The sequence below is a fragment of the Ictidomys tridecemlineatus genome, unplaced genomic scaffold, assembly GCF_052094955.1.
Source record: "Ictidomys tridecemlineatus isolate mIctTri1 unplaced genomic scaffold, mIctTri1.hap1 Scaffold_777, whole genome shotgun sequence".
Taxonomy (NCBI): Eukaryota; Metazoa; Chordata; class Mammalia; order Rodentia; family Sciuridae; genus Ictidomys; species Ictidomys tridecemlineatus.
Window position 1 is genome coordinate 1,864 of NW_027525721.1, and position 13,802 is coordinate 15,665.

The 13,802-nt window shown below is 42.6% G+C and overlaps 1 long non-coding RNA gene across 1 annotated transcript; it reads right to left on the minus strand.

The window, feature by feature from the left end:
• Positions 1-1,221: 1,221 nt before the first annotated feature.
• Positions 1,222-12,715, minus strand: LOC144374617 (uncharacterized). Its single transcript, XR_013433973.1, has 3 exons — positions 12,538-12,715; positions 7,037-7,219; positions 1,222-1,705 (listed from the first exon to the last, which is right to left on the minus strand). It is a non-coding gene; the product is annotated as an uncharacterized LOC144374617 (long non-coding RNA).
• Between the last annotated feature and the right edge of the window lie 1,087 nt (positions 12,716-13,802).

The following is a 13,802-nucleotide window of genomic DNA, read 5'->3' on the forward strand; positions in this document are numbered from 1 at the left end:
AACATGACTTTATATTTTAGGGTCTGCTGGCTGCACCTTGTCAGTCACATGTCATTCGAAGAAATGACAGGAGCACAGGGGCCCACCACTGATGTTGGTCACACATCTGCACTTCATTGCTCCAGGCCCAGTTCCCTGCTGGCTCCTACTCACTGGCATCTCGGTTCTTCACCATGGTCAGAAATTCCACTCAGTCAAAAATGGCACTCCCTGGTTCAGTCATGATGAGCAACAGGAGATCTAAAGGTTCCCAGGGATTTCTGGTCATGGGATTCTCAAACACTTCACGCTATTGCCCTAGCCATATTTCAGGAATGAAGAAGTTGGCACTGTGGGTTTTGATTCATTCAGGAGCCATTACCTGTTGAGGAATCTCCTTTCAGTAGAAGCTCTGGAGATTGCATGCAGGCAAAGCTTTTCAAGGAGTGGCGAAAGGTCCCAGGAATCCAGGCCCATTGGGGTCTCAAATATGAGGTTCATGTGAGTTTTGGCTCTCAACTAGAGCTGAAAAGGCTTTAACAGCAAAATCATGTGAAATCCTGGCTGAGATTTCCAGTGCTGTGGAGAAAGCCACCCTCAGCGTAGATCTCAGTTTCCAAAGGCTCCTCTAATGCCTGGCTTTGGAAAATTCCAACACAATTCTTGGCAAGAGTTCTCTGAGATCAGTTCCAGAACTCAGTCTCTAATGGCATCACACCAGAGTTCAAGCTGTAGTTGACCCAGTCATCTTTTCCAACCGCCACACAAAAGACCACTATTCTAACAAAAACGCTCCTACATGGCCCTTGTCTTCTTCCATACAGACACTCATCATAACATTCTGGCTGGGGGTTTGCATAGGGGAAGCCATCTTAGATGGTGTGCCGAGTAAGCTCTCATGCCTACCATATGCCAAATGTCATGGTGGCCTGGACACCCTTCCTGAGAAACAGGATAGATAAAATAAGCCTCTATACTGATCTGCTTCTGAAATTCGAGGCCTCCTGCCTGCCAGGGGTAGATTCTTTATGCGTACTGGACTCAAGAAGAAACCCAAACACCTGTGTGCTAGTTCCTGCAACAACTCATTTGACCCAGAGGATCCCTGTTCTGACTTCATAGTGGTCAGGAGCCTGACCAGAGGAAGGCAAGAGACTTCATCCAATATTACACTTCTTTTTCATTCTTTTAGATTTGGATGGACACATGGGATTTTTCGTGAGTTCTTTTGGGTGCCTAGAATGTAATTCACAGCCACACACAGGGCCAAGAGTCTGATTCAGACACAGCTTTTACAAAGCACTTTACCTAAAAGGCAGAGATTAGGCCTCCTCATTTCCATTTGAAACTGTTTTCTGAAGGATTCCCAAAATAGTGCCTGAAGGCAAACACCTCCCTGACTTAGAGGGGAACAGAACAATAGGGAGGAAAGAAGCCTGGAGAAATACTTTTCTTTAATTGAACACTGTGGCACTGACAGCTCCTAATCATGCAACTTGGGTGGCTATCTATCAAAGCAGGGATTCTCCAGAGGGATCCTTACCAGTCACGCTAATTTTTGACTTTTCTGAGATGCTTGGCATTCCCTTCAGCAATCCAGTCCATGGTCATGTCACAAAGCTTGATGGTGGTACACATCTTGGACACAAAACCACGAACCCCTTCAGAGAGCGGCTGAAATTCAGGAAGAATACAGGAACTTAGGATCTTGGTAGGTGTTGCCCATCTGCAAGGCAAGCAGCAGTCCATTCATAAATTGGCCATGAGGAGTCCTGCAAAGATTTCCACTACACAGGATACATTCACGGCTGCATTCTTCTCTCTACTCACTTTAACCACAAACCCAGTGGCATCCACTGACATAGAAAGACTCACTAGTTAACAGTCCATTTTAAACCAACAACAACAACAATAACAAAACGGTTTTCATTCATGCTCTCAGAACATGAGACAAAAGTACAAATTGAAAAACACACCCACTAAGACACACAGACCACCCCTGTATTTGGTCTGCATCTATCCACTCTGTCCTCTGACTGGTGGGTCAAAATATCTTCCTTAGCAGTGGCCTGCCCTGTCTCAGCTCTGGTCTCCTTGTCCATCTGTGTGTAGTTGTCATTAGCCAGCAATGAGCCAATACTTCTCTCTCAGGAAAAACCCCTGTCCAGACCATTCAAGGCATTTTGCTATCCACACATCACTAGGTGCCAAGAAAGAATGACTCTGGCCTTGGTACAGAGAAACAAGTGAGCCCACTGGGACTGGAACTGCTTGTGGGTGCCTCGCCTCATGGATCCCAAGTTCAGAGAGTTCCATCACTAAGGAAGTGAGGTGAGGTCACTTCCTTCAGGAAGTGAATGAGGTCACTGCCTTGACAACCACTTTGTCCTAACAGTAGTTTCTAAGGGTCCCATGAGATGGAGGCTGCCCCACCTTCCTGGGACATTTTCCCAAGACATAAAGTTCTATATACCCTAGGAGCCCGGATTCAGCAACCCACACAGGCCTGATTGTGTCCATCTTCTCTGCATTGAGAAGAGGGTGGCTGATTCAGCCACATTTCTTCATCTTGACTGGGTTTTTGGCCATGGAAGATGACTTTAGACCTCACAGGTCCTACCTAGCTGCCTACATTTGCTCCACGGATTATTTCTGCATCTACCTTTGAGCTTCTCAGCAGCTGTAGGATTCCCTACATTCCTACACGGCAAGATCAACTCAGGACCTGCTGTTATGTGAAAATAGACAAAGGGAACAGGGTATGGTTAAGGATATATCAGGTTCTATTTTGGGTAGGAGTCATTCTGCTGGATGAATACGGGTATTGGGAACTGGGATATTTATAGAATGTAAGGAGAAATGTGAGTATGAAAATAGAAAACTAGGTAAGATCTGAAGCACACAAGGGTGTTGGGCCCTTGACTTGCACACATAGTTGTGATTTATGTTCTGCAGAGTTGAATCCTCTCAATCCATATACAATGGCATAAGATCTTGTTCCTGGGACTACTGAATGTAAAACAGATCTTCCAGTGAAATTGAGATACTAGGCAGATTCCAGTGTAGGGAAAGGAAGAAGTGTGAGTTTAGGATTTGGACAAAAGGCCCATTTTGCAATGGAATGAAGTTCTATTAGAGTGTAAATGGGAATGTCAGCACACATGAAGAGTCAGTCACAACAAGGCACTTGGGGAAATAGATATCAATAGTGATGTTAGGAGATCTGGAATGTACAAAATGAGTGACAAGATCAGGCATATTTTGAACAGGGGGGTGATTGAATTAACCTATGTTAAAAAGAAACAAGTGTATACACACCATAGGATTGAAATTTGAAAAGAGTAGGAAACACAGATATAGATGATTTTAGTAATCCATGCTCTCATTAAAATGAGGCTTTTGTACAAGAATAAGATAAGTGTGAATTTTGCATTTTGTGTCCAGAAGATGATGTGATGAAAGGAATACATGGAGCAGGGGACAGGCGTATTTCTTCCACTATTTCTGGGAGCATGTTTTTGAAACCCTATGATTTAGGGTTTGGGGATAAAAATAGGTGGACCTGGGTCTACGTATATAAAGATGATTTATAAATTGACCATACGGTGAAAAAAAAAAAAACTATAACATGTTACTATTTTGAATAATGGATTGAATTGATATTTTAATAAATACATGAAATCTGGTATTCACATACAAATATTCAATCCCAGTAGGCATACATCTATTGGTAATATTAGGGTTACTAATTATACCAAACTGGGTTTGAGTTTTGCTTCGAAAATGATGATGGAATTCAAAAGTAATGTGTTTTAAAAGAAATCTCATGAAAAAGCAAGTAAAGATCCATAGAGAAATCCATGGGTTCTGATACCGGGAGTGAAGTGAATCATATGCATATCAATTTGTGAATATTGGATGAAATGATACATCCTATGATTTATCATTTTCGAAGAAATAGGAATTTAACAATTTTGAATGAAAATTTACTTCAAAATACACATCATGTTTCATATGAATATTCTTTCATTGATGTTCAACTGGGTCACTTACTGTAGAAATATTAGGGTTCGTACTCAATCTTCACTCAAGTTCATTTTGAGTATTCAGAAATGAATATGTAGAGCAAGAAAATGAATATGTCTGAGAAATATCTTGTGAAAAGTTGATTTAAATCAACACAGTTGGACATGAAAGAATCAAGGTAGTATAAGTATATGACACATGTATTTCATGTTTGCAAATCCATAGTATATATTTAATATATTAAAATGTAAGGTACCTATGCCAATCAAAATTCCTAAGGGGATATATGTCCTTCACATATGTACCCAAAATATTCATTTTCCTCTACATTGTTTCATGTATAATCTTGTTGAAGTATAAGCTCACCACAGCTTGAATTTTTAGTTACCTCAGTGTATTGGGGGGAAGTGATCCCTTCATGAAATTTGTATTTTCCAAATTCAGAATACTCTCAAGAATATAACTGTGATGGCAGGAGGATTATATATGTGTATATAAAAATATACATTGTGACCCAGGCGACAGAGACAGGGAGTCAGGAAGTTACATATTTGTGAATTTTGAAAAGTCATGGAGAAATAAAAGGAGAAAAATGTGTGGGAGGTTTTATAATATGTATCTCTGATGAAGCAAAAGGCAAGTCCAAGTAGACACCGTGCCTCCTATCAAATGCCTCTACTTCTAGTCCTCTGGAGTATTTTTATCGATGTTATGAGAAGGAGTCAGAGTCCAGTAAGTTATGGGTTAGTGTCAGAGATTCGATATTTCAAATGGCAAAACGGAAAATGGGTCTAATATACATGCGAACATGTGCCACATAAAAATCTTCCACTGTCATCCACCACAATGCCTTGACAATACTATCACCCCAAATAACACACGATGAGAGGAGAAGAAGAAAAAAATCTGTGAATACATATCTGGATTAGAAATTCTGAGGAGCTCACAAACTTGGGTGTGGCAGAAGAGATCCCAAAAGTAGGGGGAAGGGTAAACAAACCACAAACATGGAACATTGCTGGCCTAATGACTTCTTGACTATCTGCCTCTGACATTTGTGCACTAGAAATATAGCTTTGTGCTTTAGCTTCCTTTGCAGTGAGACCATGAAAGCTTGGTCTCAGTCTATGTGAACAGGAGGACATGGTTTTATATTTTCCAATACCAGCAGGAGGCAGCAGAGCTGAATCCTCTCTTTGTAGGGTAACTGTGGCCATGGGGTATGAATGTCTCCCTGGGTGGATTGTGAAGCCTTTGGCTCACCCTCCAGTTTTAATGGCATTTCTTGCAGCTTCTCTGGAAAATTGGTGGGTGTTTTTTTTTTTTGAAATACATAAAGGTCAACTGGGGCACGGTGCAGGAGGGAGCTCTGTCACGTGGGGTGGTTCAGGGTCTGAAGGAAAAAACACAAACTGGGCTGCTACCCAGTATATCTTTCCCCCTTGAGCATAGCAACTTGATTCTGAGCATCACACCAAATCCTCTCCCCACAACAACATGACTTTATATTTTAGGGTCTGCTGGCTGCACCTTGTCAGTCACATGTCATTCGAAGAAATGACAGGAGCACAGGGGCCCACCACTGATGTTGGTCACACATGTGCACTTCATTTCTCCAGGCCCAGTTCCCTGCTGGCTCCTACTCACTGGCATCTCGGTTCTTCACCATGGTCAGGAATTCCACTCAGTCAAAAATGGCTCTCCCTGGTTCAGTCATGATGAGCAACAGGAGATCTAAAGGTTCTCCAGGGATTTCTGGTCATGGGATTCTCAAACACTTCACGCTATTGCCCTAGCCTTATTTCAGGAATGAAGAAGTTGGCACTGTGGGTTTTGATTCATTCAGGAGCCATTACCTGTTGAGGAATCTCCTTTCAGTAGAAGCTCTGGAGATTGCATGCAGGCAAAGCTTTTCAAGGAGTGGCGAAAGGTCCCAGGAATCCAGGCCCATTGGGGTCTCAAATATGAGGTTCATGTGAGTTTTGGCTCTCAACTAGAGCTGAAAAGGCTTTAACAGCAAAATCATGTGAAATCCTGGCTGAGATTTCCAGTGCTGTGGAGCAAGCCACCCTCAGCGTAGATCTCAGTTTCCAAAGGCTCCTCTAATGCCTGGCCTTGGAAAATCCCAACACAATTCATGGCAAGAGTTCTCTGAGATCAGTTCCAGAACTCAGTCTCTAATGGCATCACACCAGAGTTCAAGCTGTAGTTGACCCAGTCATCTTTTCCAACCGCCACACAAAAGACCACTATTCTAACAAAAACGCTCCTACATGGCCCTTGTCTTCTTCCATACAGACACTCATCATAACATTCTGGCTGGGGGTTTGCATAGGGGAAGCCGTCTTCGATGGTGTGCCGAGTAAGCTCTCATGCCTACCATATGCCAAATGTCATGGTGGCCTGGACACCCTTCCTGAGAAACAGGATATATAAAATGGGCCTCTACTTCATACTGCTCTGCTTCTCAAATTCGAGGCCTCCTGCCTGCCAGGGGTAGATTCTTTATGCGTACTGGACTCATGAAAAAACCCAAACACCTGTGTGCTAGTTCCTGGACAACTTGCAACAACACATTTGACCCAGAGGATCCCTGTTCTGACTTCATAGTGGTCAGGAGCCTGACCAGAGGAAGGCAAGAGACTTCATCCAATATTACACTTCTTTTTCATTCTTTTAGATTTGGATGGACACATGGGATTTTTCTTGAGTTCTTTTGGGTGCCTAGAATGTAATTCACAGCCACACAAAGGGCCAAGAGTCTGATTCAGACACAGCTTTTACAAAGCACTTTACCTAAAAGGCAGAGATTAGGCCTCCTCATTTCCATTTGAAACTGTTTTCTGAAGGATTCCCAAAATAGTGCCTGAAGGCAAACACCTCCCTGACTTAGAGGGGAACAGAACAATAGGGAGGAAAGAAGCCTGGAGAAATACTTTTCTTTAATTGAACACTGTGGCACTGACAGCTCCTAATCATGCAACTTGGGTGGCTATCTATCAAAGCAGGGATTCTCCAGAGGGATCCTTACCAGTCACGCTAATTTTTGACTTTTCTGAGATGCTTGGCATTCCCTTCAGCAATCCAGTCCATGGTCATGTCACAAAGCTTGATGGTGGTACACATCTTGGACACAAAACCACGAACCCCTTCAGAGAGCGGCTGAAATTCAGGAAGAATACAGGAACTTAGGATCTTGGTAGGTGTTGCCCATCTGCAAGGCAAGCAGCAGTCCATTCATAAATTGGCCATGAGGAGTCCTGCAAAGATTTCCACTACACAGGATACATTCACGGCTGCATTCTTCTCTCTACTCACTTTAACCACAAACCCAGTGGCATCCACTGACATAGAAAGACTCACTAGTTAACAGTCCATTTTAAACCAACAACAACAACAATAACAAAACGGTTTTCATTCATGCTCTCAGAACATGAGACAAAAGTACAAATTGAAAAACACACCCACTAAGACACACAGACCACCCCTGTATTTGGTCTGCATCTATCCACTCTGTCCTCTGACTGGTGGGTGAAAATATCTTCCTTAGCAGTGGCCTGCCCTGTCTCAGCTCTGGTCTCCTTGTCCATCTGTGTGTAGTTGTCATTAGCCAGCAATGAGCCAATACTTCTCTCTCAGGAAAAACCCCTGTCCAGACCATTCAAGGCATTTTGCTATCCACACATCACTAGGTGCCAAGAAAGAATGACTCTGGCCTTGGTACAGAGAAACAAGTGAGCCCACTGGGACTGGAACTGCTTGTGGGTGCCTCGCCTCCTGGATCCCAAGTTCAGAGAGTTCCATCACTAAGGAAGTGAGGTGAGGTCACTTCCTTCAGGAAGTGAATGAGGTCACTGCCTTGACAACCACTTTGTCCTAACAGTAGTTTCTAAGGGTCCCATGAGATGGAGGCTGCCCCACCTTCCTGGGACATTTTCCCAAGACATAAAGTTCTATATACCCTAGGAGCCCGGATTCAGCAACCCACACAGGCCTGATTGTGTCCATCTTCTCTGCATTGAGAAGAGGGTGGCTGATTCAGCCACATCTCTTCATCTTGACTGGGTTTTTGGCCATGGAAGATGACTTTAGACCTCACAGGTCCTACCTAGCTGCCTACATTTGCTCCACGGATTATTTCTGCATCTACCTTTGAGCTTCTCAGCAGCTGTAGGATTCCCTACATTCCTACACGGCAAGATCAACTCAGGACCTGCTGTTATGTGAAAATAGACAAAGGGAACAGGGTATGGTTAAGGATATATCAGGTTCTATTTTGGGTAGGAGTCATTCTGCTGGATGAATACGGGTATTGGGAACTGGGATATTTATAGAATGTAAGGAGAAATGTGAGTATGAAAATAGAAAACTAGGTAAGATCTGAAGCACACAAGGGTGTTGGGCCCTTGACTTGCACACATAGTTGTGATTTATGTTCTGCAGAGTTGAATCCTCTCAATCCATATACAATGGCATAAGATCTTGTTCCTGGGACTACTGAATGTAAAACAGATCTTCCAGTGAAATTGAGATACTAGGCAGATTCCAGTGTAGGGAAAGGAAGAAGTGTGAGTTTAGGATTTGGACAAAAGGCCCATTTTGCAATGGAATGAAGTTCTATTAGAGTGTAAATGGGAATGTCAGCACACATGAAGAGTCAGTCACAACAAGTCACTTGGGGAAATAGATATCAATAGTGATGTTAGGAGATCTGGAATGTACAAAATGAGTGACAAGATCAGGCATATTTTGAACAGGGGGGTGATTGAATTAACCTATGTTAAAAAGAAACAAGTGTATACACACCATAGGATTGAAATTTGAAAAGAGTAGGAAACACAGATATAGATGATTTTAGTAATCCATGCTCTCATTAAAATGAGGCTTTTGTACAAGAATAAGATAAGTGTGAATTTTGCATTTTGTGTCCAAAAGATGATGTGATGAAAGGAATACATGGAGCAGGGGACAGGCGTATTTCTTCCACTATTTCTGGGAGCATGTTTTTGAAACCCTATGATTTAGGGTTTGGGGATAAAAATAGGTGGACCTGGGTCTACGTATATAAAGATGATTTATAAATTGACCATACGGTGAAAAAAAAAAAAAACTATAACATGTTACTATTTTGAATAATGGATTGAATTGATATTTTAATAAATACATGAAATCTGGTATTCACATACAAATATTCAATCCCAGTAGGCATACATCTATTGGTAATATTAGGGTTACTAATTATACCAAACTGGGTTTGAGTTTTGCTTCGAAAATGATGATGGAATTCAAAAGTAATGTGTTTTAAAAGAAATCTCATGAAAAAGCAAGTAAAGATCCATAGAGAAATCCATGGGTTCTGATACCGGGAGTGAAGTGAATCATATGCATATCAATTTGTGAATATTGGATGAAATGATAGATCCTATGATTTATCATTTTCGAAGAAATAGGAATTTAACAATTTTGAATGAAAATTTACTTCAAAATACACATCATGTTTCATATGAATATTCTTTCATTGATGTTCAACTGGGTCACTTACTGTAGAAATATTAGGGTTCGTACTCAATCTTCACTCAAGTTCATTTTGAGTATTCAGAAATGAATATGTAGAACAAGAAAATGAATATGTCTGAGAAATATCTTGTGAAAAGTTGATTTAAATCAACACAGATGGACATGAAAGAATCAAGGTAGTATAAGTAGATGACACATGTATTTCATGTTTGCAAATCCATAGTATATATTTAATATATTAAAATGTAAGGTACCTATGCCAATCAAAATTCCGAAGGGGATATATGTCCTTCACATATGTACCCAAAATATTCATTTTCCTCTACATTGTTTCATGTATAATCTTGTTGAAGTATAAGCTCACCACAGCTTGAATTTTTAGTTACCTCAGTGTATTGGGGGGAAGTGATCCCTTCATGAAATTTGTATTTTCCAAATTCAGAATACTCTCAAGAATATAACTGTGATGGCAGGAGGATTATATATGTGTATATAAAAATATACATTGTGACCCAGGCGACAGAGACAGGGAGTCAGGAAGTTACATATTTGTGAATTTTGAAAAGTCATGGAGAAATAAAAGGAGAAAAATGTGTGGGAGGTTTTATAATATGTATCTCTGATGAAGCAAAAGGCAAGTCCAAGTAGACACCGTGCCTCCTATCAAATGCCTCTACTTCTAGTCCTCTGGAGTATTTTTATCGATGTTATGAGAAGGAGTCAGAGTCCAGTAAGTTATGGGTTAGTGTCAGAGATTCGATATTTCAAATGGCAAAACGGAAAATGGGTCTAATATACATGCGAACATGTGCCACATAAAAATCTTCCACTGTCATCCACCACAATGCCTTGACAATACTATCACCCCAAATAACACACGATGAGAGGAGAAGAAGAAAAAAATCTGTGAATACATATCTGGATTAGAAATTCTGAGGAGCTCACAAACTTGGGTGTGGCAGAAGAGATCCCAAAAGTAGGGGGCAGGGTAAACAAACCACAAACATGGAACATTGCTGGCCTAATGACTTCTTGACTATCTGCCTCTGACATTTGTGCACTAGAAATATAGCTTTGTGCTTTAGCTTCCCTTGCAGTGAGACCATGAAAGCTTGGTCTCAGTCTATGTGAACAGGAGGACATGGTTTTATATTTTCCAATACCAGCAGGAGGCAGCAGAGCTGAATCCTCTCTTTGTAGGGTAACTGTGGCCATGGGGTATGAATGTCTCCCTGGGTGGATTGTGAAGTGTTTGGCTCACCCTCCAGTTTTAATGGCATTTCTTGCAGCTTCTCTGGAAAATTGGTGGGTGTTTTTTTTTTTTTGAAATACATAAAGGTCAACTGGGGCACGGTGCAGGAGGGAGCTCTGTCACGTGGGGTGGTTCAGGGTCTGAAGGAAAAAACACAAACTGGGCTGCTACCCAGTATATCTTTCCCCCTTGAGCATAGCAACTTGATTCTGAGCATCACACCAAATCCTCTCCCCACAACAACATGACTTTATATTTTAGGGTCTGCTGGCTGCACCTTGTCAGTCACATGTCATTCGAAGAAATGACAGGAGCACAGGGGCCCACCACTGATGTTGGTCACACATCTGCACTTCATTGCTCCAGGCCCAGTTCCCTGCTGGCTCCTACTCACTGGCATCTCGGTTCTTCACCATGGTCAGAAATTCCACTCAGTCAAAAATGGCACTCCCTGGTTCAGTCATGATGAGCAACAGGAGATCTAAAGGTTCCCAGGGATTTCTGGTCATGGGATTCTCAAACACTTCACGCTATTGCCCTAGCCATATTTCAGGAATGAAGAAGTTGGCACTGTGGGTTTTGATTCATTCAGGAGCCATTACCTGTTGAGGAATCTCCTTTCAGTAGAAGCTCTGGAGATTGCATGCAGGCAAAGCTTTTCAAGGAGTGGCGAAAGGTCCCAGGAATCCAGGCCCATTGGGGTCTCAAATATGAGGTTCATGTGAGTTTTGGCTCTCAACTAGAGCTGAAAAGGCTTTAACAGCAAAATCATGTGAAATCCTGGCTGAGATTTCCAGTGCTGTGGAGAAAGCCACCCTCAGCGTAGATCTCAGTTTCCAAAGGCTCCTCTAATGCCTGGCTTTGGAAAATTCCAACACAATTCTTGGCAAGAGTTCTCTGAGATCAGTTCCAGAACTCAGTCTCTAATGGCATCACACCAGAGTTCAAGCTGTAGTTGACCCAGTCATCTTTTCCAACCGCCACACAAAAGACCACTATTCTAACAAAAACGCTCCTACATGGCCCTTGTCTTCTTCCATACAGACACTCATCATAACATTCTGGCTGGGGGTTTGCATAGGGGAAGCCATCTTAGATGGTGTGCCGAGTAAGCTCTCATGCCTACCATATGCCAAATGTCATGGTGGCCTGGACACCCTTCCTGAGAAACAGGATAGATAAAATAAGCCTCTATACTGATCTGCTTCTGAAATTCGAGGCCTCCTGCCTGCCAGGGGTAGATTCTTTATGCGTACTGGACTCAAGAAGAAACCCAAACACCTGTGTGCTAGTTCCTGCAACAACTCATTTGACCCAGAGGATCCCTGTTCTGACTTCATAGTGGTCAGGAGCCTGACCAGAGGAAGGCAAGAGACTTCATCCAATATTACACTTCTTTTTCATTCTTTTAGATTTGGATGGACACATGGGATTTTTCGTGAGTTCTTTTGGGTGCCTAGAATGTAATTCACAGCCACACACAGGGCCAAGAGTCTGATTCAGACACAGCTTTTACAAAGCACTTTACCTAAAAGGCAGAGATTAGGCCTCCTCATTTCCATTTGAAACTGTTTTCTGAAGGATTCCCAAAATAGTGCCTGAAGGCAAACACCTCCCTGACTTAGAGGGGAACAGAACAATAGGGAGGAAAGAAGCCTGGAGAAATACTTTTCTTTAATTGAACACTGTGGCACTGACAGCTCCTAATCATGCAACTTGGGTGGCTATCTATCAAAGCAGGGATTCTCCAGAGGGATCCTTACCAGTCACGCTAATTTTTGACTTTTCTGAGATGCTTGGCATTCCCTTCAGCAATCCAGTCCATGGTCATGTCACAAAGCTTGATGGTGGTACACATCTTGGACACAAAACCACGAACCCCTTCAGAGAGCGGCCGAAATTCAGGAAGAATACAGGAACTTAGGATCTTGGTAGGTGTTGCCCATCTGCAAGGCAAGCAGCAGTCCATTCATAAATTGGCCATGAGGAGTCCTGCAAAGATTTCCACTACACAGGATACATTCACGGCTGCATTCTTCTCTCTACTCACTTTAACCACAAACCCAGTGGCATCCACTGACATAGAAAGACTCACTAGTTAACAGTCCATTTTAAACCAACAACAACAACAATAACAAAACGGTTTTCATTCATGCTCTCAGAACATGAGACAAAAGTACAAATTGAAAAACACACCCACTAAGACACACAGACCACCCCTGTATTTGGTCTGCATCTATCCACTCTGTCCTCTGACTGGTGGGTCAAAATATCTTCCTTAGCAGTGGCCTGCCCTGTCTCAGCTCTGGTCTCCTTGTCCATCTGTGTGTAGTTGTCATTAGCCAGCAATGAGCCAATACTTCTCTCTCAGGAAAAACCCCTGTCCAGACCATTCAAGGCATTTTGCTATCCACACATCACTAGGTGCCAAGAAAGAATGACTCTGGCCTTGGTACAGAGAAACAAGTGAGCCCACTGGGACTGGAACTGCTTGTGGGTGCCTCGCCTCCTGGATCCCAAGTTCAGAGAGTTCCATCACTAAGGAAGTGAGGTGAGGTCACTTCCTTCAGGAAGTGAATGAGGTCACTGCCTTGACAACCACTTTGTCCTAACAGTAGTTTCTAAGGGTCCCATGAGATGGAGGCTGCCCCACCTTCCTGGGACATTTTCCCAAGACATAAAGTTCTATATACCCTAGGAGCCCGGATTCAGCAACCCACACAGGCCTGATTGTGTCCATCTTCTCTGCATTGAGAAGAGGGTGGCTGATTCAGCCACATCTCTTCATCTTGACTGGGTTTTTGGCCATGGAAGATGACTTTAGACCTCACAGGTCCTACCTAGCTGCCTACATTTGCTCCACGGATTATTTCTGCATCTACCTTTGAGCTTCTCAGCAGCTGTAGGATTCCCTACATTCCTACACGGCAAGATCAACTCAGGACCTGCTGTTATGTGAAAATAGACAAAGGGAACAGGGTATGGTTAAGGATATATCAGGTTCTATTTTGGGTAGGAGTCATTCTGC